General features: G+C 55.7%; 1 protein-coding gene and 1 long non-coding RNA gene across 2 annotated transcripts in view; one reads left to right on the forward strand and one right to left on the reverse strand.

Moving 5' to 3' along the window:
- Window positions 1-1,782: 1,782 nt before the first annotated feature.
- Window positions 1,783-23,146, reverse strand: LOC122707590. The gene is made up of 3 exons (XR_006344858.1): window positions 23,066-23,146; window positions 22,759-22,854; window positions 1,783-2,206 (listed from the first exon to the last, which is right to left on the reverse strand). It is a non-coding gene; the product is annotated as an uncharacterized LOC122707590 (long non-coding RNA).
- CNTN2 (contactin 2) overlaps window positions 16,853-23,546 on the forward strand; it is a 33,309-nt gene continuing 26,615 nt past the window's right edge. Inside the window, exon 1 of the mRNA XM_043923203.1 lies at window positions 16,853-17,091. The gene's annotated coding sequence lies outside the window, so the exon portion shown is untranslated. The remainder of the gene's footprint in view (window positions 17,092-23,546) is intronic.

Consider the following 23,546-nt stretch of genomic DNA (forward strand, 5'->3'; position numbering starts at 1 on the left):
GTAGGAGGGAAGTTCAAGAGGAAACGGTTAAGCACACTTTGGGCTGATTCATGTTGGTGTATGACAGAGCCATCACAATATTGTAAAGTCATAAGCCAGTGTGTTTATTCTTCCCTCAGAAAAGATCATTGACTTGAGGAGTTACTGCTTCACTGGATTAAAATAAGAACGTATTTCCAGGTCTAGGTCCTTCTGAACAACTCACTGGGTTTATCACACACCACTTCTGAACTTCCCTGTGCACTTGTTCTAATGCAAGAAAGATGTTATCATTCTCAAGTTCACAAACTATCTCAGAAATTTGCTCCTTGTGTTCATTTGCACTGTCCCAGCATTAGTCCGAGGCCTCGTGCTGAATTGACAGTGTCCTTGCCTCTTGTGTTGCCTACTCCTTCTTGAAACTGCAGCCAAAAGATCTAAAACACAAATCTGATCATGTCACTTCTTTACTTGAAAACTTCAAGTTTGCTACAATAAGATAAAGTATAAACTCCTTGGTTTGACATGTTAGATCTTTCATGATCTGACCCTTACCTCTGCAGTCTTATTTATCACTTTTACTATTCTTCATATATACCCTAAATGCTAGTCATTTCAGGCCATTTCTAGCGCCTTTGACATGCAATTTCTCAGACTTCTCAACTTTGGCAATTTAATTCCTCTCAAAAAGCACCTATTAATAACTTTTTCTGGATCAGTTAATGACATAAAATAAGTAGGATAGATTTCTAGTCCTCAGGAAACTCAGACTATCAAGGGAGATGACCAGGTAAGCAAAAGCAATGTGACAATGTCCAGGACAACGGGCTCAATAACTGTGGATTCAATAAATGAATTATCATCAAAAGTTAGCAGGCTTGAAATACTCTCCTCTCAACTTCACAGACACCTGTCCAACCAGATAGTTCATAATCTGATGCTCACAAGCAGGCCTTGAAACACCTAATTCCAGGTCCTTTCGTCTTTCCCAAATCTCTCTAACCACCTTTTTCCTTACAGATCATCTCAACTCCTGAAAGACAGGCTGTGGCCTCCGTGCTGGGTCACATGTCTTTAACAAGATGTGCAGGGGACACTGTCTCAGGAAGTCCTCCCTGATTCTGCTATGGCCACACAAGTACACAGGCATGCACACACTCACACACAGTGCAGTCTGGTTAGATTCCCTCTCTATGCCCCCAGAACACCTATTTCAGGTCTCTCCCAGGGGCTTGGCATACAACACTTATTTTGTGCTTCTTCCACTGAATGATGAACAGCCTGAATTAATACCATTTTTTCACCTCTGTATCCGCAGGCCAGCCTGGCACACAGTAAGGACAGAATGAATATGGATGAATGAATGACATGGCTGTGCCTTCGAAGGAAAGAAGTAGCCAGGTGAATTCGAAAGTTGTGTGTCATCCTTTTGGATATTTGGATTTTGGACTTGGAAATATTTGAGGGGTCCACGGGCCCATTTTTAGAGCAGGAACCCCCACTCAAGAGCACAGAAGTAGAGAGATGAAGCAACTGTCTTACTCGAAGAACACGGACCTCAATTCAGCTGAGTCCAGACAAAGAGAGGCCGGCCTCCCTTCAGAGCCCCAGGGACCCCCAGAATATCTGTCATCCCTCATCCCCGTCTTCTGAAGGCTGTGCCTCCCAGCCCATTAGAAATGCTAATCCCCAGTGTGGAGCTGGATTAACTGACCCAGTGGGAGGGAGCGAGTCATCTTCCAATCTTTATTAAGAGTGAAGGCTATACCCCCTCTTGCCCAGCTGCCCCCGAAGGGATGGAATCTGGGAATTCGTTATGGTCCCCCTCATCAAGGCAGCCTCTACTGCTCAACACTGCATTAGGCGGGGGCGGGTGGGGGAGGGCCTATTTCAGCCTCCCCCTCCCCACTTAATGCATCAGAGCGCATTTGTTTGATGTGGTTCCGGCTGCAGCGCGGACCAGGCAGTGGGCCTTGGAGTAATTTGGAGCCACAGCTGCGGCCCAGCCACCCCAGGTCCCAGCCCCTCCCCCACCCCCCACCCGCCCCCCAGAGCTTGCCGCTGATGAGCCTCAGACCCTCAGCAGAGAAGCACAGCTTTGTGTAGACAGGGATGGGTCTGGTGGGGTCCTGGCCAGGGTTCTGTAGGAACTCAACCTCAACAGGAACTCAGCTTCAGGAGAACTAGGGAAGGGCGAGCTGTGGCTGGCAGGCAAGAGTAGATCACTCTGAAACAAACAAACAAAAAAATAAAATTACTGATGATATATTTAAAATCACAATTGCCTTCTAACAGGCCTGAATCCTACTAGTGGAGGGTCTGGGACTGATCTGGGTGGAGCTTTCCCAGAGAGCAGTGAAGGAAGCCTGCCCGACAGAGGGGGCAGGTCTGAGGACCCTGGAGCAACTGAGGGCAAGAGACAGCTGCGGCCCGATGACATCAGAGGGGAGACGAGAGGGATGGTCTCAGAGTGTGGCCCCGGGCCAGCAGTGGTCTCAGAGTGTGGCCCCGGGCCAGCAGTGGTCTCAGAGTGTGGCCCCCGGGCCAGCAGTGGTCTCAGAGTGTGGCCCCGGGCCAGCAGTGGTCTCAGAGTGTGGTCCTTAGACCTGCCACAGTAGGATCACCTGGGAGCTTATCAAAAATGCAGATTTCTTGTCCCACTCCCATCTACTGTCTCAGAAACTCTGGAATCTGTGTTTTAACAAACCCTTGAGGCAGACTGATGTTTGAGGATGCCTAGATTAGAGGATCCACAAGGAAAAGCCTGGGAACTCTGGGATGTGGCCCTACCCACTGCCCCCAAATTGTCAGTCAAGTCTACCCAATTGATGGATTAGCTTTGTGTGAGTCAATGTTTTATAAAAACTAGCAAAGTTGGTGAATGCTACATCCAAACTGATGCCAAAGGAAGCAGAGACCACAGGAGAATGTAGAGGTCAGAGCACAAGGCCTCAGGAATTAGCAAGAATTGTGGGAGACTTTGACTTCCACAGACCATGGAATTGGCAGGCAACTAAGCCATTTATATATAGATGTCAGAGAGGCGAGAGGCACCAGCTGGCATTTGGGTCACAGTGCATCTACATTAAGTGATTCAGGAGAAGAGTAACTAATAATGTTGATGCTGGCCGACTGCGAGGCAGAGGCTGTGTGCTTCACGTAAATGGTCTCTTAACCTCACACCCGCCCTCTGAGGAGGTAGCTTTATATCCTGTTATGCATGAGGAAACTGAAGCTCCACGCGGCTGCCTCTCTGGCCCAAGGTGGGTGACGAAGCCAGAACCAGCCGTCAGGGCTTTCTAACTCTGAATCCTCAGCTCTCCCAGCTACACTTGCATGTGAACGGGCATCTCTGAGAAGAGTTAGCCCTGGCATCTTGCTTCCAAGGCTTCATGCCAGAGCGGCCCCTGCTCGCTCTCCATGGGATCCGGCAGCGGTTGGTCCCTTTCTGCTCTGCTCTGCTGTGGTAGCACATGCGGGCTCCTGAACCCACTCCAAGAAAGTCCAGAGAACCCAGGGAAGGCCCACGGGTGACTGCAGTCCTTGGCCACATGACGAGGGGCAGCGAAGCCCTAGGCACACATCCTTCCACGACTCAGCCTCGAGTACCAAGAGAGAGCCAGGGCTCGGTGGACAGTCAGTAAGATCCCAGCTGTGTGACCTTGCTTTGCCTCAGTTTCTTCATCTATAGAGCAGGGGTTATCATTGCAGCTACCTTTTAGGTTGCTGTAAGGATCAAATTTGGCTTCCCTGGTGGCTCAGCAGTAAAGAATCTGCCTGCCAATGCAGGAGACGCAGGTTTGAGTCCCTGGGTTGGGAAGATCCCCCGGAGAAGGAAATGGCAACCCACTCCAGTATTCTTGCCTCAAGAATCTCATGGACAGAGGAGCCTGGAGGGCTACAGTTCATGGGGTCGCAAAGAGCTAGCCATGACTTAGCGACTAAATAACATTAAGGGTCAAATTAGTTAAAATATGAAAAATGCCTGATGCATAGTAAGTGTTATATAATACTTTGTTAAATTTAAATAAATGAACGAATCCCCTTACACTTACGCCTTCTTCTGCTTTCTAGGATGTTCCCCCTAGCCTGACTCCTTCCTTCAAAAGTCCTTCCCATCCTCCCAGAGAGGCTGAAGTCCCTCCTTTCATCGGTACCTTGGCCCACAATTCCGTCTCTCTCCAAAAAGCTTCTCCTGACCTCCCCGCTCCCTCTGCCCCTGTCCTTCAGCACAAGTGCCCAGCTTGCCTCCTCCACACCTGGCCAGGCTGCAGGCCTCTGGTGGGCAGGAGCAGCGGCCCGTGACTCTGTAACTCTGTGGCCCCTCATGTGCCACGGGTGGTCCACTGATCTCTAGGACCCAGTGGTCCCCGCAGGCTAAGCAGGCCCGTTTGTCTTCAAGCTATCTGCATGACTGTATTTACTGCCCAGCCAGGGGTTTAGTCTGTGCGGTGCTGTGTGGTGGAGGTGGGAGGAGGTGGGAGTGGGCAGTATTTGTCTTCCTAAAAGCAAGTTTACCAGGTTCCAAGTGGTTGGATGTAAGGGCTGGTGATGGATATTGAGAGCTAGGGGCTCATTTTACAGCTCCATTAATTAAGTTTCCCTAAGTCCCCTAAGTGCTTTTGTCTCCCTTGAAAGCCAAGGAACCCACTCTCATTTATGGGAAAGAACTGTCCATCTTGAACCTCCCTCCCTCCTGCCCCTGCTCTGTCCAGCCTAGCTGTTAGGACACAGCACAACCCCCTCCCCACCAGACAACCCGCAGAAGAGGAATAGACTAGACATCCGGAAGGCCTCGGTCTGTCCCAAGAGAGAATGGTCCCAGGGCAGAGCTCGGCCGGGTTCCCCTCCGTGAGTTCTCGTCCAGGTTGGCGTTGGGTATGGTTACCTCCTTGGGGCCATTTCCCCTGAGACTGAGGAGCCAACGCCCAAGCTCGGTGGGAGGAACCACCCGTCTAGGCCACAGGGATGGGACTCAGGGCTCCTTCTGGCTCCACGCAGACACACCTCTCCCCGAGGAAGGGCAGTTTGTCAGAGACCATCACTGAGGCCGACAGCTCTGAAGTCCAGAGAAGCTAAAATCCGCTATCTTTCTCCCTCCCAAAGCCGAGCAACAACCTCCGCAAGAAACAAAAGCGGGAAAGTCCTTCCTCCCGAGCCACATGCGCCTCCTTCCCGAGTTTTCCACAGGACAATGCCCTGGGCTGACTGCTGCGGTCAAGGCCACAGGCCAACTGCTGGGATGGAACGTGGGTCGGGTTGGGTGTGCACAAGGGCCGTGAGCGCAGTCTTCAGTCGGCAGGGGCTCCCGGACAGACCCACCCCTCCCAAAACTGTGCGTGTGGCTCAGACCTGAGGTAGGAGACGGATGGGCCCCTCGGCTGGACGGCAGGTTTTTGTCAAGCGGAGTAAAATTCAAATGTCGTTCTCACTCAGATATTCCAAGGACAAAGCTAGTGGTAGAAGCTAAGCTCTGCAGAAGCAGAGAGATAAGATGGCCTCTCTTGAGGTCAAGGGAGACTCGCCTCTCTGCACACAGGCAGGAAGGTTTCTTGGAGGTTGAAAGGGGAGGGGGCCCCGCCGCATAATAAGTGTGGACACGCCGCCATAAGCCTCCTCTTAGCAGAAAGTTGTGCGTACATCTTGGGGAGGGTCCAAGAACCTGTCAGCTATGAAAGAAGAAACAAAGTAACTGGCCAAATGTAACAAAGACCCCGAAGGCCTGTCCTATGTCCGCGATTTAAATCACTTTACTGTGCTCCAACTCCTCTCCCAGTGTGTATTTCTGCGCTGCTTCTGACAAAAATAAATGTTCCTCTGTGTGCTCCCATATACACTGGGCTGCGTCTCTAATAATAAACTTTGTGCGTGTTTTGCAGTTTTTGACTGCTTGAAGCGTTTTTGCTTTTAAACAGGGTAAGAATGAGGAAATTTTGCTTCTAGCCTCTAGCCCCTGGTAGAAGGGCAGCAAGGTTCAATCGCTGGACGGGCAGTAAGATCCTGTCCCTCAGGAAGCAGCCCTACAGAAAAGGTGAAGGCCAGTGTGAGTCCTGGTCCATCCCCTCATTTCATGGAACCTCCCAGCAAGCACTAAGTCCCCGGCCCCCAGCGAACGCCCCACCCTGGCCTTCCCTTTCAGCCAAGGCCTCCTTGGCAAAAGCAGGCTCACATTTCTCAAAATGCTCAACTGGACCGCATCCGAAAGGGCTGAGGGGTTTTATAGAAGAAACAAAATATGTACAAACCTGTGACTAGATTCTTTCTAAAGATGGGTAGAAATAGTTTGGGATTTTCAGCCGTCTCTCTGTCTCCCACCAAAGCATGTAGCTGGGAGCTGCGCTGGGTTTGGGAAAAGTGGGTGCATGATAGTTCTCAGGAATCTCTGAGGATGGTGTCAGTGTGACTTGCTCCCAGAAGCACAGCCTCTGCGCCCTCTTCCTGCCCAGCACCCACCCTTTCCATCTCTGACACCCGGCCCTCTGCAGAGCTGTCAGGCACGCGCGGGTCCATCCGTGGCTTTAGTGGAGCCGTGGGTTTTCATCCTATTAGTGAGCCTGGGAGTAATTACAACTTCATTAGCCAAATAGGTTCTTGGTTCAGAGACTCCCCCGCCCCCAAAACAAAACAGACACCCGCCTGGCTCCATCTGCAGTCTGTCCCCCGGGGCACCAGCTAACAATGCAGCAGGCTCCAGGGGAGCAGGGATGGGGAAAAGCCAGCGGCCGGTGGGGAGGAGGCCGGCAGCCCCTCCTCAGGGGCGCATCTGTCGCAGGCGGACCCCCTGGAGAGAGTGGTGACAAGGGGACGGATGACCCTGCAGCAAATGAGGAGCGTGACCCCGCGCCTCTCTGCTGCCCTCTGGTCGCGAGTGGCCCTCACGATGGCCGGCTCACTTTCCGAGGGGGACGGGACAACTGCCTCCTCTGCGGGCTCCCTGGCCCATGACTCCAGAGTGTCACAGTCCCTGGCTCCAACACCCCCGTCTCCCATCTATAATTCAGCTGCTGCAGCTCCAGGAGCCAGAAAGCAGAGGGTCTGCCAGGAAGGACAGAGCGATGCCCCAGGACCCCCCAGATGGGAGCTTTAGCAAGGCCGAGCTTCCAGGGCAGGCAGGCAGGTCCCTGACCCCAGGGAGACTGCACCGCTCCCCTGCCGGTTGTCTGCCCTCCTTGCTTGGGAAAGCTCCCTTTGGGTGGATGAACCTAGAGAATGCCATACTAAGTGACTCAGACAGAGAAAGACAAATATGATGTATGATATCACCTATAGGCAGAACCTAAAAAATAATACAACTGAATCTATTTATAAAACAGAAACTGACTCACAGATGCAGAAACAAACTTATGGGTGAAGGGTAGGAAGGGATAAAATGAGGATTAACAGGTACACACCACCATATATATAATATATAAACCACAAGGATTTACTATGCAGCACAGGGAATAATATTCACTATCTCATAATAACCCATAATGGAAGATACTCTGGAATACATACGTGTGTGTATGTGTGTGTGTGTACACTTGAAACAAGCATAATATTTTAAATCAGCTATACAGCACCCCTGAAACTAACAGTGTTGCCAGTCAGCTATACCCCAACTTAAAAAAGAAAGAAAAGAGAGCGTTTTCTTGGGTCTAAATTAGCTCCACATCACAATTAAAACCGTCCCCTCTCGGGACACTGCTAATCGTCCTCTCGTCTCCTGTTCTAACAGGTCTAGGAGCACGGCGTCTGAGCCGCCTGCCTCTGAGCAGCACCCAGCCGGCCGGCTCTGGTCTGAGCCTTCCTCGATTACCCCGAGCCACACGGCGCTCACACCGGCTCCCTCTCCCCAGTGAGAGTCCAGCAGGGGACCGCACCAGCTGCCGGCCCTCCTGCCACCCAGCTCTCCGCCAGGAGGAAATGCAGGCTCCCTGCAGACCCTCAGACCCATGCCTCTTTGTCCGTGAAGCTTCCAGAGAGAGCTGGCTGCTGCTTCTGGGGGCTCTGCAAGTAACAGCTGGTAAATCCGCATTCCTGCTGAGGGCCCCTCTGTGCGGATCCTCGGGCGGCAGGACACCGTCTGCTGAGGCTGGACCCGGGAGCAGGAGTAGAGATGAGATAAGATGACCTCCAAACAACCCTGCCACTTGCCAGGCTCCAAGCTGCGTGCAGACTGGCCCGACTCTGACCCGACCCTGCTCTGCCCCCAGACCCGACCCGCAAGCGGCCCAGAAGCCAGGCAGGAGAACCCCTGCTCGCTGCTCTTCCAGGAAAGGGAGTCCCCAGAGTCCAGCCCAGCTGTCCACGCTGCGCCCCTGCTTGTGTTCCCTGAAAGCAACCGTCCTTTTGTTAATTCTGCAATTTCCCAAAGTGCCAGGAGCATCTCATCTGACAGTCACAGCATCTGTTCTCCTCACTTTCCAGAAGGTTGGGTGGGAGCCGTGCCAGCCCCTTCCCTGAGGCTCCCCCTGCCTCAAGCGCCTTCTGCCAGTTTGGGCACCCTGATCACCTGGGCCCCTGTGAGCACCTCCAATTCCCCCATCCCTGGCCCTGGCACCCCTCCCTATGACCTCAGCTGGCAGCCTTGGTAACCATCTCCCCTTCTGGAACCAAGCTCACCTGCCCAAGCTCACCTGCCCAAGCAGGTAGGCACCTGTCCTGTTCATTCAGGGGATACGGGAGAGAGGTTAGTCTTCCACTGGAGGCCTGCCCAGGGCCACTAGCTCCTGGCCCCCAGGAGCTCAGGGGGCCAAGAAAAGAACTAGCCTGTCTGCCCCTTTCCCCACACACACAATCCTAGAGCTGCTCAGTTCCAGGGCAGTGGACGCTCTGACTGGCTCCTCAGCCCAGAAGACCAACCAAGAAACTGGCTGGCCCTGTCCTGACCTTCCGCACAGGGATTCTCAATGACGCTTGGGGCTGGGGTAATTCTTAGCTGTGGGGCTGCCCTATGCTTTAGAGGCTATTGACCTCTACTCCCTAGATGCCTGATACACATTCCATACCCCCCACAAGCCCAGTTGTGATAAAATGTCTGCAAACTTCACCGAATATCCCCTGGTCGAGAAGCACTGAGCTAAGGCAGGAAGAAAACTGACACCTGAGCGTCAGTGCCTGACACCCCTCAAGCTGCAGACTCCCAGTCTCCAGGCGACAAAGGGATGGCTCAGATGAAGCACTGGCAAACATTTTCTGTGCAGGGCCAGAGAGTGAATGTTTTCAGCTTTGCAGACCATACAGACTCTCTGGCAACTCCTCCAATGCTATCAGGAAAGTGGCCGGAAATGCACAAATGAATAAATGTGGCTGTGTTCCAAGAAATATTTATTTATGAACATTGAAATTTGCATTTCATATTCTTCTTGTGTCTCCCAAAACATCTTTCCTTTTCTCAACTATTTGAAAATTTGAAACACACTCTTAGCACTAGGGCCTAAGGCTCTCAAAGGGATCATGATATCAGGACCCCTGGGATGGGGAGGGAGGTAGCCAATCGTGGTCCAGCATGGTCTCCTCTGCCGCATCCTGAACCCCGGAGAAGAATGGGTGACACGCTCATCAAGCCATTGAACACATGCATTTTGAGCAGCGATACTGTGCTGATGGCGCAAAGATGTAAGACACAGGGTGAGACAGCCCGTCCCCACGCGGACGAGTGAGGAGCATGCCCGTGTGTCAAGGGCACGAGGAGGGCCTCCTAGTGCCCGAGAAGGGCAGGGCACAGGAGGCTTCCTGGAGGCATGACCTCCAGGCCAATTCTCGAGAGCAAGGAGGACTTAGTCAGGTATACCTAAGAGAGAAAGACAGCCATTTCGAACAAAGATCACCACTAAAATTAGAGTCCAGCCCCTCCCAGAAAGGGCAGACAGGTCAGGATGCTTGGAGTGAGCGGGGATACTCCAGACAAGGGTTGAGCTAAAGGGGACGGGGCAGGTGACACCAGACCATGAGTCACAGCAAGGAGCCTGGCATCAACCTGCAGGCAGGAGAAGTTGAAGAATTTTTAGCAGGAAAGTGGAATGATCTGATTTGCATTTTAGGCGGATCCCTCTGACTGCAGTCTGGAGGGTGAATGGGAGCGGGCGAGACTGGACACAGAAAGCCTGGGGAGGACAGATAGTAAGAGCTCAGGTGAAAACAGGTGAGCATCAGGGCTGAGACTGTGGGAGGGGGACCGGGGGCTGGCATGCATAGGAGAGGCCCCTGGGAGGCAGAAATAGCAGGACTGAGTGGTTGGCAGGACACATGAGGGAGGGGGAAGGGGGAAGGGTCACAGAGGGCGTAAAGGTCTGGGGTGCCATTCATGAGGCAGGGAACCCAAGAGGAGAAGCCTGTGGACAGGGAAAAGGGGGGTGTATCAACCGGGGTCCTCCCAAGAAAGAAAACAAGTAAGATGTGTGTGTGCGAATACACACAAAATAAATATGCTTTATTTCAAGGAATTGATTTACATAACTGTGAGGGCTATAGAGTCTGTTTTCTGATTACAAGCTGGCAGGTTGGAAACTCAGGTAAGAGCTGAGGCTGCAGTCTGAGGGCAGAATATCTTCCTCTGGAAAACATCAGCTGTGCTTTTCAGGCCCTTCAGCTGATTGGATGAGGCCCTCCCACATTATGGAAGGTAACCTCCTTACTTGAAGTCAACTGAGGGTAGATGTGAACCACAGCTACAAAATCACTTCTCAACACCTCGAAAAGTGTTTGATTAGACAGCTGGGTACTGTAGTCCAGCCAAGTTGACACACGAAACTGCCCCATGATGGGGACAGATACAGGGGTGGTCCCATGTAGAGGTAGGAGAGCCCCATGGGCATCCGATGAAGACTCCTGGCTGGCCAGTGCAGGTCTGAGCCCCATGCCCAGAATCCTTCCCAGTCCCCATCACGTCTCCTCTGCCGGTGGCTGAGTACACCGCCTCCCTCTCTCCAGGTCTGCATCTGCCCTGCGCATTCCACCTTCCCTGCCGCCCCTGAGTGGGCTTTCCAAAGCACACATCTCAGCCTGTCTCTTGCCAGCTTAGACCCCTCTGATGGTCCCCACTGCCCTCAGATAAAGCTCCTACTGGGCTCATAAGGTTCCTTGAGGATTGACCACAGCCTTCCCCTCCAACCTCATCCCTTCTTTGAATCCTCAACCCTAGACCAACTCCTTTCCCAAACATACCATGTTCTGCCACGCTGCTGCTTTGCACAAACTGTTGCTCCTTCCTGGATCCACATCCTCCTCGCCCCCCCAAGCCCACGCCAAACACACCTGGCCTACCTGGCGAGCTCAGCGTATACCTCCAAGACTCAATTAAAAGGTCTTCTCTGTTCCTGAGCCTCACTAGGCCAAGGCAGGTACCCCTCCATGATTTTGTGCAAGCCTGGGTTACAGCACTCTGGGTTACACAACTCACTGGGTTGTGTTCTGATCACTTTTCATGTCATCCCACCATTCCACTGTGAGCTCTGTAAGAGGGCATCCCCTGCCTTATTCTTCTCAGTGTCCCCCAGCCCCCAGCAGAGCGCTTGGTACAAGAGGTACTCGATATTTGCTTGTTAAACGGATGGATGGATGAAAGGATGGATGTGGTTGGGTGGGCTAGTACAACAATTTTCTCACAATGTCAGGGTGGGCCCTTCTTCTGTTCCAGGTACTGTGCTAGGAACTTTGAATCCTGAATTAGTCCAGGCTATAGGTTGCAGGCAGCAGAAGCAGACTTCGACTGTCGTAAGCAAAAAGGACATTCACTAGGAGATAATCAGATAGATCACAGAATCAGAGGAGGCTCGAGAAACCGACTCAGAAATGGGCAGAAACTGAGGGGGGAGAGGCCGCAGAGGTGGCAAGGGCACATCTCAGGACAGCCTGCTCAGGACACTGTCATGGGCATCACTTACGCTGGACGCCCCCGCAAGGGCGCCAGAGCCTCGAGCGTCCCGCTGCCTCCTCTGCTGCGGGCCACATGGGTGCCTCCCTCCTCCGACCCACACAGCCCTCTGAGGCAGATCATCTCACCTCTATTTTACAGAAGAGGAAATTGAGGCTCAGAGAAGCCTAAGGTCACCAGACAATCAATACAGTGAGTGGGACTGGAATCAATAGCTGTCAGACGCCAAAGCCCGTAGCCTTCCACGCTGTTCCGCACTGTCTCCTTCAAGGGGTACCACCCACCATCCTTATATAAGTGTAGCTCCCTGCATAGTGTTTCATTGCAGCCCCGAAATTCTAATGCGCTAGCTTTTTTGTGCCTGCATCTTTGGGGTATGTTTTTGGCCCTGACAGATTGTAGGAGGGAATATAAAGACAGCAAAGTCAGCACAAGAAGACCGAGCAGAGAGAGGGTCTGCACCCCAACATGGGTGGATTGAAGCTGCTTCCAGGAGATGACATCCTTGGGGATGCCAGACAGCAGGGCCTGTCCTGAGGCTCAGGGAGGCCTGCAGAATCTGGCCAAGGACCCGTGTCTTCACCCACCCTTCCGGCTCCCGCATGCCCAGGCTGTGTGTTAGCCACACAGGGTGGGCTTCCTAAAGAACACTCAGAGGCCGCTGCCCAGCAACCCTGCCACATCCAGGGCCGTGCTTTGAGGAGGAGGCCATCCTTGGTGGGGGAGTCTTCTGGCAAAGTCAAAACATGACCCTGGATGTCCTGGAGAGGCCGAGGGCAGAGCCCCAGACGGGGAACCCCAGTGCCGAATCCCAGCCCAGCTCCACCTCCACCATTCCGTGACCTTGGGCCAGCCTTTCTGGGTTTCGGTTTCCCTATGGCTCTGTCCTTTGTTGGCTGCCCCTGCCCTCCCACCCTCCACCTCCCATACTGGCCAAATTGTGCATTAAGAAAGATCTCAGGGTTCTTTGAGCTCTTTGGAGAGACCGCATAAATGCAAGGCATTATTAGCATCATTACTATTAAATATTAATAATGACATTAGCATTGTCCATTATAAGCCTGAAAAGAAGCTCCCAGAGCCCTGGGTTGAAATGGCTAAGAGAATAATTAGGCCCCTCTGGGCGGCAGGCCTTTTCAGGCCCTCACGCAAAATTAGGAAGGCAAATGTGGGTGGGGTACTGAGATTTCCCTTCCAGCCCCCTGCTCAGTTGAACTTGGCTCCTCCCGGACCCACACAAATCATGCTTTCCTGTCCCCAACAACCCCATGCCAGAAACACGTTCCCCACCTCTACACTGCTTATTCCAGTTCAGGAGGCACCCCCACTCCATCCCCCAAAACCTTTGCCCACCTCCTAGCTCCCGCTCTCCCCCATCTGAACTGTCAGAGCAGTCATTCTCCCCCGTTTATTCACCAGTCAACAGATAGTTAATTGAGTCTCTACTAGGCATCAATCACTAGGTTAAGCTGGGGGTGGGGGGCGCGGGAAACATGGGCATGAATGAGAAAAATCTCTGCCTTCAGAGACCGCATGGTCGAGGGAAATATCACCAGTGTTTTGCATGGCACTTCATACAAACAGTGCCTTTAAAAGTCACATTTTAATCTACTTGCCCTTACACTATTCTTTTTTTTTTTTTTTTTGCCCTTACACTATTCTAAGTTAGGAATAAGATTATTTGCATTTTGGTGATGAGAACCTGGATTCTCAGAGAAATTAAGTGTCCGTCAGTGACCTGCCATTGTCCTCCAGCTGGGTCATCCAGAGCAGAGACAGTCCAGCTCTCCTGAAGGTGAATCCACGGTCACCCAACCCTTGAAGCTGAGAAGGGCTCAGCCTCATAGGTGCACACACTCATTACAGATGGGGAAGCTGAATCCCAAAAGGGCCCAAAGGGAAGTAGTGATGTTTATTGAGTACCTACCATGTGCTTAATTCAGCATTCACACCAACGAAGCAAGGCTGTGTCTTCATCCCTGTTTTTCAGACGGAGAACCTGGGACTCTGAGATTAGTGACTTCCGGGCCACGCAGCCAGGAAGTAGCAGGACTATGTGTCAAGCTGGTGTGGTTTCAGAGCTTTGCTCAACCCGCCTGTCACTCTTCCTGGAAGCTGCGGATGGACCATCCTGCTCTCACTGCCAGATTGCTTCCAGAAAGGTTACAGGCACACTGAAGACAGACCATATCCTGTGGCTCTTGAACCCCCCACTGTTCTAGGTAGAGCCCCGGCTCCATAAACACATGAACACTCCTGGGAGTGCTGGAAGACTTCTGAAGCCTGAGACCAGAGGTGAAGAGCCTGGTTGCAGGAGGGGCTGGGAAAGGCCATGTGAGGCTCGGGACTAACGCAGGAGGAGAGCCACTCCATCAGGGGCCTGCATTCTGGCAGAGAGCTCCTCCCCTCTGGTCCCCTAGGGCTGACCCGAAGCCCCTCCTTGACCACTGGAGATCCCCTGGTGGGCCTCTGGAGGGGGGAGCAGGTGGTCTGAGCAGGGCTGAGTGGCCCTCAAGATGTCTCCTGGGAGCCCCTACTCAGGGTCACCACATTGCCAGGCAAAGAGTGGCCCATTTGCTTAGCTGCCTGCTCGTCTTCAGCTGACCTCCTCTGCCCGTCTGGCAGTCTGCGGAAACCCAACTTGGAGGTGAGGTGTCCCGCTCTAGACAACAGGAAGACAAACTCATTAGCCACAGAAAGAAGAGGGGCCCCTTGTAATCAGCTGTGCTGCGGATTCTGGGATCTGACAGGCACTAAAAAAGAGTATGCTGCCCTGTCCCCTCCTCTGCCCACCCTGGAGGGGCCTGCGATGTGGGCTGGAGTCCGTGGGTCCTGGAGTCAGACCAGCATTCTCCACTTCTCTTGTTTACTTTGAGCAGGTTCTTCAATCTCTCTGAGCCTCATCTGTAGAGTGAGCATAATAATAATAACACATACCCCCTTGGGTGGACAATTCAGATAAAGCACTTAGTACAGTTCCTGGCTCATTGGAGACACTCAAGTTATTGTTAATAATTTATACAATAATTAATAATAATATTATAAAATTCTGTTGCCATTATCAATCTAATGGGCCCACAAGCAAAACTCAGCCTAGACCCCCAAAGGCTCAGCCCACTCTTTTGTCAGAAACAGAAGCACCTTAGAGGCAGTGAGGAGCCCCCAAGCCCCCTAAATCCATCTGAGATGGAACTTCGGGAGATATTGCCCCAAATCCAGTCCTGGGCTCAGTTAGCACTCTTGTTTGCACTTACTGTGGCCTCTGGGGCCCACGGGCAGGACAGGCAGCTTGCAGAGGGGTCTGAGAACATCTTGGAGCCCCCAGTCACCTGTGTCACTGGGATGGGAACCGTGGCCTCCCCAAGGACCCAGCCCCCACCACAAGGGCAGCAGCTGTCCTGAAACAGTCATAGAGACGGCAGTGTCAATCTAGAGCAATCCTCCCTGCAGGTGTTTCCAGCCCGCAGGCCCGAGTCAGCCGGCCTGGTCCGCCTCTCCCAGGGCGGCAGCTGAGCCAGCCCCTCTTGGCAGCCGTTTCTGCTTGGAGAGAACTCGGGGCGCTTGGCTCGGAGCCTTGGTTGACTTGGGTGGGGTCAGAGGGCAGGGCTCCCCTCTTGAGGCCAAGTGCCAGCCTCAGGAAGACAGACAGACAAGGACAATGTGGGCAGAGGCAGAAGAAGGAAGGACATGCTGGAAGGGACTTGCTCAGCAGCAGTCCAGTTATCCAGGAGAGGTGGCTCACAGAGCCTCCATCAGGAACGAGGAACACTGTCCCCGAGCGGGGAAGCGCCATGCAGGGGAGAGCGACGGGACCGGCCAGGCATACAGACCCTCCCTCGGACCACACCTCCTCCTCCCTTTCCAGGCCGCTTCTCTGTCGACCCAGGCCCGTTCCCAGCCTCTGTGTCCCCCTCCACTCAAAAATACATGGAGCCACGCTCCAGGCTTGACAGGTGTGTCCCCTGAAAGCTCTGACGCTGGCCTGGCCCCGCCAGCTGCTTCAGCATCTGGACCGCTCACTGGTCTCGTCTGAACGAGCTGGACGGCAGGCGGACCGGGGTGGGGGCACTGTGGCAGCCTGCTGGGCCACGGCTGCCGCAGACGGCTGATCCCCCCTCCTCCAGGCCCCAGCCTCCCTGGGCACGCCTGCCACTCGACAGGAACAGAGGGGAGACGCATCACTCTCCGGGTGAGCACCTAGAGTCTCAGAGCTGGCAGGCACCCTGGCCATCTTTAGCCCCTTCAGCTGATCACTGAGGCTCAGGAAGACAGAGCACTCAGCCTAGAACACTCAGTCAAGCTGGGCGCAGGGCCCAGACTGCCTTGCAGAGACCCAGACTCTTAACCTAGTGGGCTTTTCATGACAACACACTGCGGGCTGGTTGAAAATGGGCTTGGATTCATACACAGTTATGTGAAAAGTGGCTCAAGGTCTACTATATAATTTTAAAATATTTTGCCAATGAATGATATATGGGGTGACCATTTGCATAAAATAATACTAATAACCCATGTAATTTTATACACGAAAATAATAAATCCAGAAGCATGTAATTTAAATTTGTTAAGGTCCGTTCACTATCTATTTGAAAATTTCCTCTAATGTTCGCTTATCTTGATCAAGAGCCCAAGTTACTTTTATAAACTGGGGAAACAATAAAGACGATCGGAGGCAGCCCTCCACCCCAACCGCCCCGCACCTCATTTCTAATTTGCAGCCCTTCCTCTATGAGTCAATTCCACGGAGGCTGCCTCCATGGGTCTCTGGGGTTTGAGGACTAAGAGCCACTCTCGTGCTTTCTCACCGCACCCTCTCCAGCCCTTCAGCGCCGGGCTGGGCAGGGAGGGCGGGGGCAGAGGCCAGGCGGCGCAGGAGCTGAGCCGCCCGAGCCTCACGGAAGACGCGGCCCGGCCCTTAAACACGGGAAGCAAATGAGGTGAAGCAGGGCTGCTGGGGAAGGGAGGGGCCGGGGCGCGTCTCCAGGCTGAGACCCAGCCAGCCAGTGAGCGGCGCCGGCAAAGGGAGGAGCGCATCTCGGCGCAGAGATGCTGCAGTGAACCGGCGGCACACACGCGCGCACACACGCACACGCGCACACGCGCGCCCTCGCCCGCCGCTGCACCAGGACGGCAGCGAGCGCTGGGGCTGAGGGAGCGGAGCGGAGGAGGGCGGCCCGGGGCGGCAGCCCGGCTGGCTCGGCTCCCGGCGTGAGCGGAGACCCCCTTCCCCGGCCAACACCCTCCTTGCATCCCAGGTAGGTGCCAGCCGCTTTTGTCCCCTCCAGCCCAGGGGCTTCCCGGGGCACCGCTGTGGGCAGGGGCTGGGCACTCAGTTCCTTTGCGGGGAGCAGGGGACAGGGGCAGGGCCGGGACCCCAGCCGCGGGCAGGGGCCGGTCTGACTTCTCACCCCAGCCCCCCAGGGGCCGCTGGGACCCGAGACTCCCTCCGCCCTGTCCACGTAGGTGGCACCCCGCAGGGCCCTGGCAGGCCAAGCCTGGCGGGGAAGCTGAACCCCAGGAGTATGTCCAGGAGCTCAAGCCACAGGCTGGCAGCAGTGACTGCCCCCAGAGTGCCCCTGGCCCAGGGCTTGACCGTCGGTGAGGCCAGGCCCCGTACCCCAGCCTGCCACGTCCCTGGATGGGAGCGAACCTGACTGGCCAGACGTGCGGCCGCCCTGGCCTGCCTGTGCAGGGTGACCTCTTTATGAAGTCCTGCTTCTGTTAGACGGAAGGGGAGGATGCGGGAGGTGAGGGGATACTGGAGCGCAAGTTTAGGCAAAGGCCCGTCCAGGAGCCTGGACTTAGGGAGGAGAACCTAGGTCAGGTCACATCCCTTCCGCCCTGCCCCCCCTCCCCGTCTCCTCGGGTCCCCCCATCCTCGCCGCTGGCAGTGAAGGAGTCGCGGAAGTTTGACTTTCCAGCGGGGGAGGGGATGAGGCCGGAAGGGGGAGGGGTGCCACGTCGGGGGTCTTGAAAGAGAAGGCAGTCCTACTGTCCCACCGTGGGGCTCCCCGGGCTAGAGGCGGGGGGCGCAGCCATCACCTCCTCTGGGGGGGTCCCCACATCTGGGGAGTGAGGAAGGGGGTGAGCGGAGACAGCGCCTGTGGAAGGAGAGCGTTCAGCCCCGCGCGGGGACAAAGCCACAGACCACTGGGGGCTGAGCCTGAGTCCTAGGGGAAAAGCTGTCAGTCACGGTTGTTTAGAGGTTTGGGAGTCTAGAGCTGTGAGCACCTATGACCCCTGCCCGGAGAACCTGGGTTTGCTCGCCCCCAGGCTTCCTGCTCCTAACTTCCCCCTGCTCCATGTCCAGCCTGCAGCGGGTCAGACTCCTCTCACCCTTGCCTTCCGGCCTGACCCCCAAAGCCCCAGCCTCCCTCCCCAGCCCAGCTGGCATCCTGTCCTTCTGCCCAAAGGGCGGCGGGAGGAGGAAGACCCTACATTAGCCAGGGCGTCACTGGTCTGATGGCATTCCGGGCGGCCGTCTGGGACTCCTCTCCCAGCCTCCCAGCCAGAGAGCCGTCCGAGTCCCTGCCTCCCAGGGGCCCTCAGAGAGACCCGATGGGACCGGGGGCAGTGAAGGGTGGGCCCCCTGTGGGAGCGGCCAGAGATGGGGCGGAGAGGTGCCCTGACCCTGGCCTTGGGAGCAGGGAGGTCCATGCCCCACCCCGGGTGCCCCACCACCTAACCCTCTCCAGCCAGGCTGCAGGTCCCCTCGAGGACAGCTTTCACCCGAGGTCAGAGCTCTCCCTCGTATCCCATGAGATCTACCAGGAGCCCCCAGCCATCAGGAGGGGGTGTGAGGTGAGGCAGACATGGAGGGGCCGCTGCGCCCATAGCAGCAAAGTCCCTGACGACCCCCTCTCCTTCTGGGGCCCCCGTGCGGTGGGGGATGCAGAAGCACAGTGCCCGAGCAGAGGGGCCCCACCCAGCGTCTACACCCCCAAGCTCTCTGCCGGTCAAATGCACTCCCCCCCCACCCCACCGTCCCCCACCCGGATTTCACTCCTTATGCAACTCCGTCCCAGCACCTTCTCTGCCAGCAGTTGTTTAAATAGACACGTGTGGGAAGGGCCTCCGAGGCAGCGCGCTCAGCAGGACGGTCTCTGACTGGCTGACCAGACTGGCTCCTCAGGGGCAGTACTAAGAGGGAGGTGCCCCCCAAGTGTCTTCTCTGACTTGAAGACCATCAGGGAAGCCGCGCCCTTTGAGAAGGCACAGTGCCCCACCTCCCCCAGAGATGTCCTCAGCCAAGTGTTTGTGAGAAAGCTTATATCAGAAGCCTGAGGTCAGAAGCCCAGGGTTGATTCACAGGAAAAGAAGAACTGGAGCAACCTGTATGCCAGTGAAGCGAGAGGGGCTGAAGCTAGCGTGCAGGAGTGACTTCCTCACCAGGAAGACGCACCTCGAGGACCTGGGGCAGCCTTCTTTCCCATGACTGTGTGATGGGGCAGGGACGTGGGGTCTGGGCCAAGCTGAGAGGCACTTCTCCCTGGAAGTAGAAGTTGGGCTGGATGACCCCGTAAATTTCTCCCAGCCTCAGGTCATCCTCCAATAAATGATACAGGCGGGAGTGACTCAGGAATCCATGAGCAGACAGCCGTCCTTTTCTCTCCCTCTTCCATGCTGGCCACCTCTCACCCTTCTGGACCTCCCTGGTCTCGACCAAACCCCCTGGGGGTCTGCTGACTTGGAATATTCATGGGAGTTTTTGTGGGTTCTGTGCCCTGATGGTAACCATCCTGGAGTGAAGAAGTCCTTCCATGGGTTTAATGAGCTCTCTTGCTATAAACCGAGCCCATGTTTCCTCGTTTACCCAAAGAAGGTGCAAACCACAGCTAAGGTGTTTACGGTCTCACCCAAAACCGAGCGCACTCCACCCCAGGACATGGGCCAACCCAAGGGCACCTCAGCTTCTTTATCTGATGACTCCCACCCCACACTCAGGGCACCCACCCCGATGAAACCAGCTGGTCCCCTCCAGCCTGCATCCTCTCCATGTCTGCCTGCCTCACAGACCAAAAGGCTTCTCCACCCTGGCTCTGGCGGAAGGGTGGTCCTCCTGCAGGGTAGCCCCACAGGTGCCGTTAACCTGGGCCCTAGAGTGGACGCTAGCCAGAGAGGAGGAGCAAGTTCAAACCCAGCCTGACCAGGTTTGGTTCTGAACCAGTCTGTCCAGAAACTGGGGGGAATCTCCTCTCAGCAGAGATGAGGGGACGTGCAAAATTGCTCCACTGATTTATTCCTGATTTGGATCTTCCAAACCAAGTTAGAACAACTGCTCCCACTCCTGATGTCACAGGAAGGGGCCCTCCTCCAAAGCCCTCTCCCCTTCTGCCCCCAGACCCCACGCTTGGCAGGCAGGCAGGCAGGAACCCTGGAGTCTGGGCGCTGCGTGCCCCACCTGCAGGGCCTCTCAGAAGCCTGCAGAGCTCTCCCCTCCCGTCCACTCCCCACTTTGCGGGGTCTCTTCAGTGGAGAGGGTGGGCACAGGAGGGAAAGACTGCAGACCGCAGATCAAGGGCCGACTCCCCCTGCCCAGGACCCAAAGCTTAGGCAGATCCCCGAGCCTGGGAGTCCCGGAGTCCCGGTCATGCCGGGGCAGGGCCTCAGGGCGCCAGCTGCAAACACAAAGAGCCTGCAGAGACCAGCAGGGCCCAGGAGGGAGGCAGCGCAGGGAGCAGGCTGGGGCGGGAGCGCGGCCAGGCTTGCCCTGTCCCCAAGCAGTCCCTGTCCTCAGGTTCCCACGGGGACTGAGAGGTTTCCCCTCCCACCCAACACACCCAGGGACCTGCTCCAGCTCAGGACAGCAGCCGCCCGCCACCAAGGCCTTGCAGGCACAGTCCTCTTCCCGCCAGCTCCTGCCCCGCGGGCACACGGCCCCGCGAGGCCACTGCGAACCCCATCCTCCGGGGCGTGGAGATGGTTTAGACCTTCCTGGAAGACAGTGGTCACGTCCCAGGACCCTTTCATAGGCAATTCCTTTCGTCGCCAGAGTCCCCCTCCCATCCTAGACCCCACAGGCAGGCGGTGGGGCGGCTGATGAGAAGTACCTGCTCGGGGGAGCCCACGGTGTGTCTGAGCCAGGCGCCCTCCTGCACGCACGGAGTCTGGGTGTGGCCGTGTACCTTGTGGGGGCTTGCCCAGGCCCCCCACACCCGTGGGGTGACGGGGGAAGGCACCCGTCCAGGGCGATGGGGAGGGGGGAGTCTGTCAGCGTTCTCCATCCATGTGAGTGTGGCCCAAATGTTGTGACTGTGTGGCAGCCAGACTCACAGCCAGGCACGGTGTCTGTGGGCGCACCTGTGTGTCCCTCAGTGTGCTGGTGCCCGCACTTGAGACCAGTGAGGGTGCTCAGTGACAAGCTCTGATGTTCCTCAAGCAATTACTATGGGCCGGGAATGGTGCCAACCTCATAGAAGTCCCGGGAGGTGGGTAGTACCCTTCTCATCCCCACTTTGCCGATGGAGACTGAGGCTCAGAGAAGTTCAGTAACAAATACAGTAACTGGGGTTATACCGGTTAGTTATCCTAAGGTTACACTGGCTAGTTAGTGTCAGGCCTGTCAACATCAGACCCCCCCCGCCCCTTTAAGCAGTGTGCCAGGTGCGGGGAACCCAGGGTGCTCCCGCAATCCCTGGTGGCCTATAATAAGTCACTGAGTCTGCCCTCAACTGGGCTCCTAACTCCTTTTCCTACCCGCCTCATCCCAAACCTGCTCAGATCTCCACTGTCAGGGTAAGGGAGACACGGGTTCCAGGGCCGGGAACTCAGCACGCCAGGGGAAGCCCTTGGGTGGAGGGCGTCTCTCATTTGCTGATTGGCCCTGAGCAGGGGTCCTCAGCCCAGCAGATCCTGGTGGGGTCCAGCTCCCAGCCTCCCACCCCCCAGTTGTCTTCCAGATCTTTGTCTCCTGGCCCAGCAACTCAGTCAGCTCCCCCTGAACCTGGAGCAGCCTCTAACTCCCATGCTCTTTCAGGACGGGTCCCAAATAGTGCCAGCTTGTGCCCGCCTGTGCCAGCCTGCGCCTCCCCCCCGCACTGGGGCAGCTGCCTGGGGCCAGCTCTGGGCCTGGCATAGCTCCACTCCAGGCTGTGCTCCATCCTGGGCATTCTAGAGCTTGTCACAGGGCTGGTGTGGGAGACGACTGGCCCCTGAGGCTCTCAAGCACATCCCCCGGCCGCATTCAGCTGGGCAAGGGTTCTGCCAGGTGGTGTTGTTCCTGCCCACCCCTCACGCTTAGCACAGTGCCTGGCACACAGTGTTAAATATACAGCGGGAAAAAAATAAATAAATAATAAATATACAGCGGGGACAGACGCAGGACAAGGCTGGATGCCAGTGCCTCGTATCGGGGGCAGTGAGGTCCCATCTCTGACCCAGGCTCCGTGACGGGAGCGGGCGGAGGGGAGGGTGTGTGTGTGGGGGGTGTTCACACAAGGCCTTGGCTCAGGGCACATCTGACTGAGCTGATCAGTCTCTAATGCTCCCAGAGGACAACCCTAGACGCGCCCGGTCCCAGCCCCTCCCCACCCATGTCTCCTCCGGGGCCGCAGGTCTCAGTCCCCAGGGATGCCCAGGGCCCTTGAACCTAGAGGTGACTGATGAAAGCCCGGATTAAATTGAAGGATGAGTAGAGGGATCATGTTATTCATGGTGTGTTATAATTATTTATAGTAAGAGAGATAACCAGGGCTTCCCTGGTGGCTCAGTGGTAAAGAATCCGCCTGCCAATGCAAGAGATGCAGGTTCAGTCCCTGGGTCAGGAAGATCCCCTGGAGAAGGAAATGGCAACCCACTCCAGTATTCTTGCCTGGAAAGTCCCACGGACAGAAGAGTTTGGCGGGCTACAGTCCTTGGGGTCACAAAGAGTCAGATATGACTTAGCGACTGGAACAACAGCAAACAAAGGAGATAACAGATACCTGTGACCACGGTTGTGTGGAGGTGAATGATCCAGCGTGGAGGGCTCCTGGTGGATCATGGAGAAGCAAGGCAGGGCTGGGTCCTCATACCCTGTGCTGGGCAGAGACGTAAGACACACTCACACACACTCACACACACACAGAGGCATACACACAAGGAACAGATATTCCCATACACAGATACACAGATACGTGCATATAAACAGAGACAGAAGACCAGACCACACACATACAGAGGGACGTACAGACGGAACACACAGATGCACACAGACATCACACACGTGCACACACACGCACATCCACCCACTCTCTCCAGCACTGCCGATGGGCACAGCAGACCCCTGCCCGAGTCTGCAGACCAGCCTCCAGTCCCTGTCCGTCCGTCTCTGCACCGCTCGGACAGCTCAGGATAAGGGCACGTCTCCCCGAGCTTGCACCCTCCCCCTCATGAGCTCTCAGGACTGGCAGACAGACAAAGGGCAGGCAGCAAACGATGACTGAGCACCTTCTCTGGGCCAGACTCCGCACGGGGCACGCTGCCAAAGAGACGTTTGCAAACCGTTCGGAACCGTGGAACCCTTTGTGTAGAGGGCACCTGGGCGGGAAGTCCAGCGGATACAGCAGGTGTAAGGGGAGCTGCCCCGGCTGAAGTGGGAAGGGGTCTGCTGCCCCGGCCTCTCTCCATGGCCCCAGCCCACCGTCAGCCAAGGCAAGTCCAAACAGCCCGAGGACTGGCCCTGCGGGGCGCTCCACGCCTCACTGACCGCTCAGAGCCGCTCTGTGAAAGA

This window comes from Cervus elaphus, chromosome 14 (genome assembly GCF_910594005.1).
Source record: "Cervus elaphus chromosome 14, mCerEla1.1, whole genome shotgun sequence".
In the NCBI taxonomy this organism is placed as follows: domain Eukaryota; kingdom Metazoa; phylum Chordata; class Mammalia; order Artiodactyla; family Cervidae; genus Cervus; species Cervus elaphus.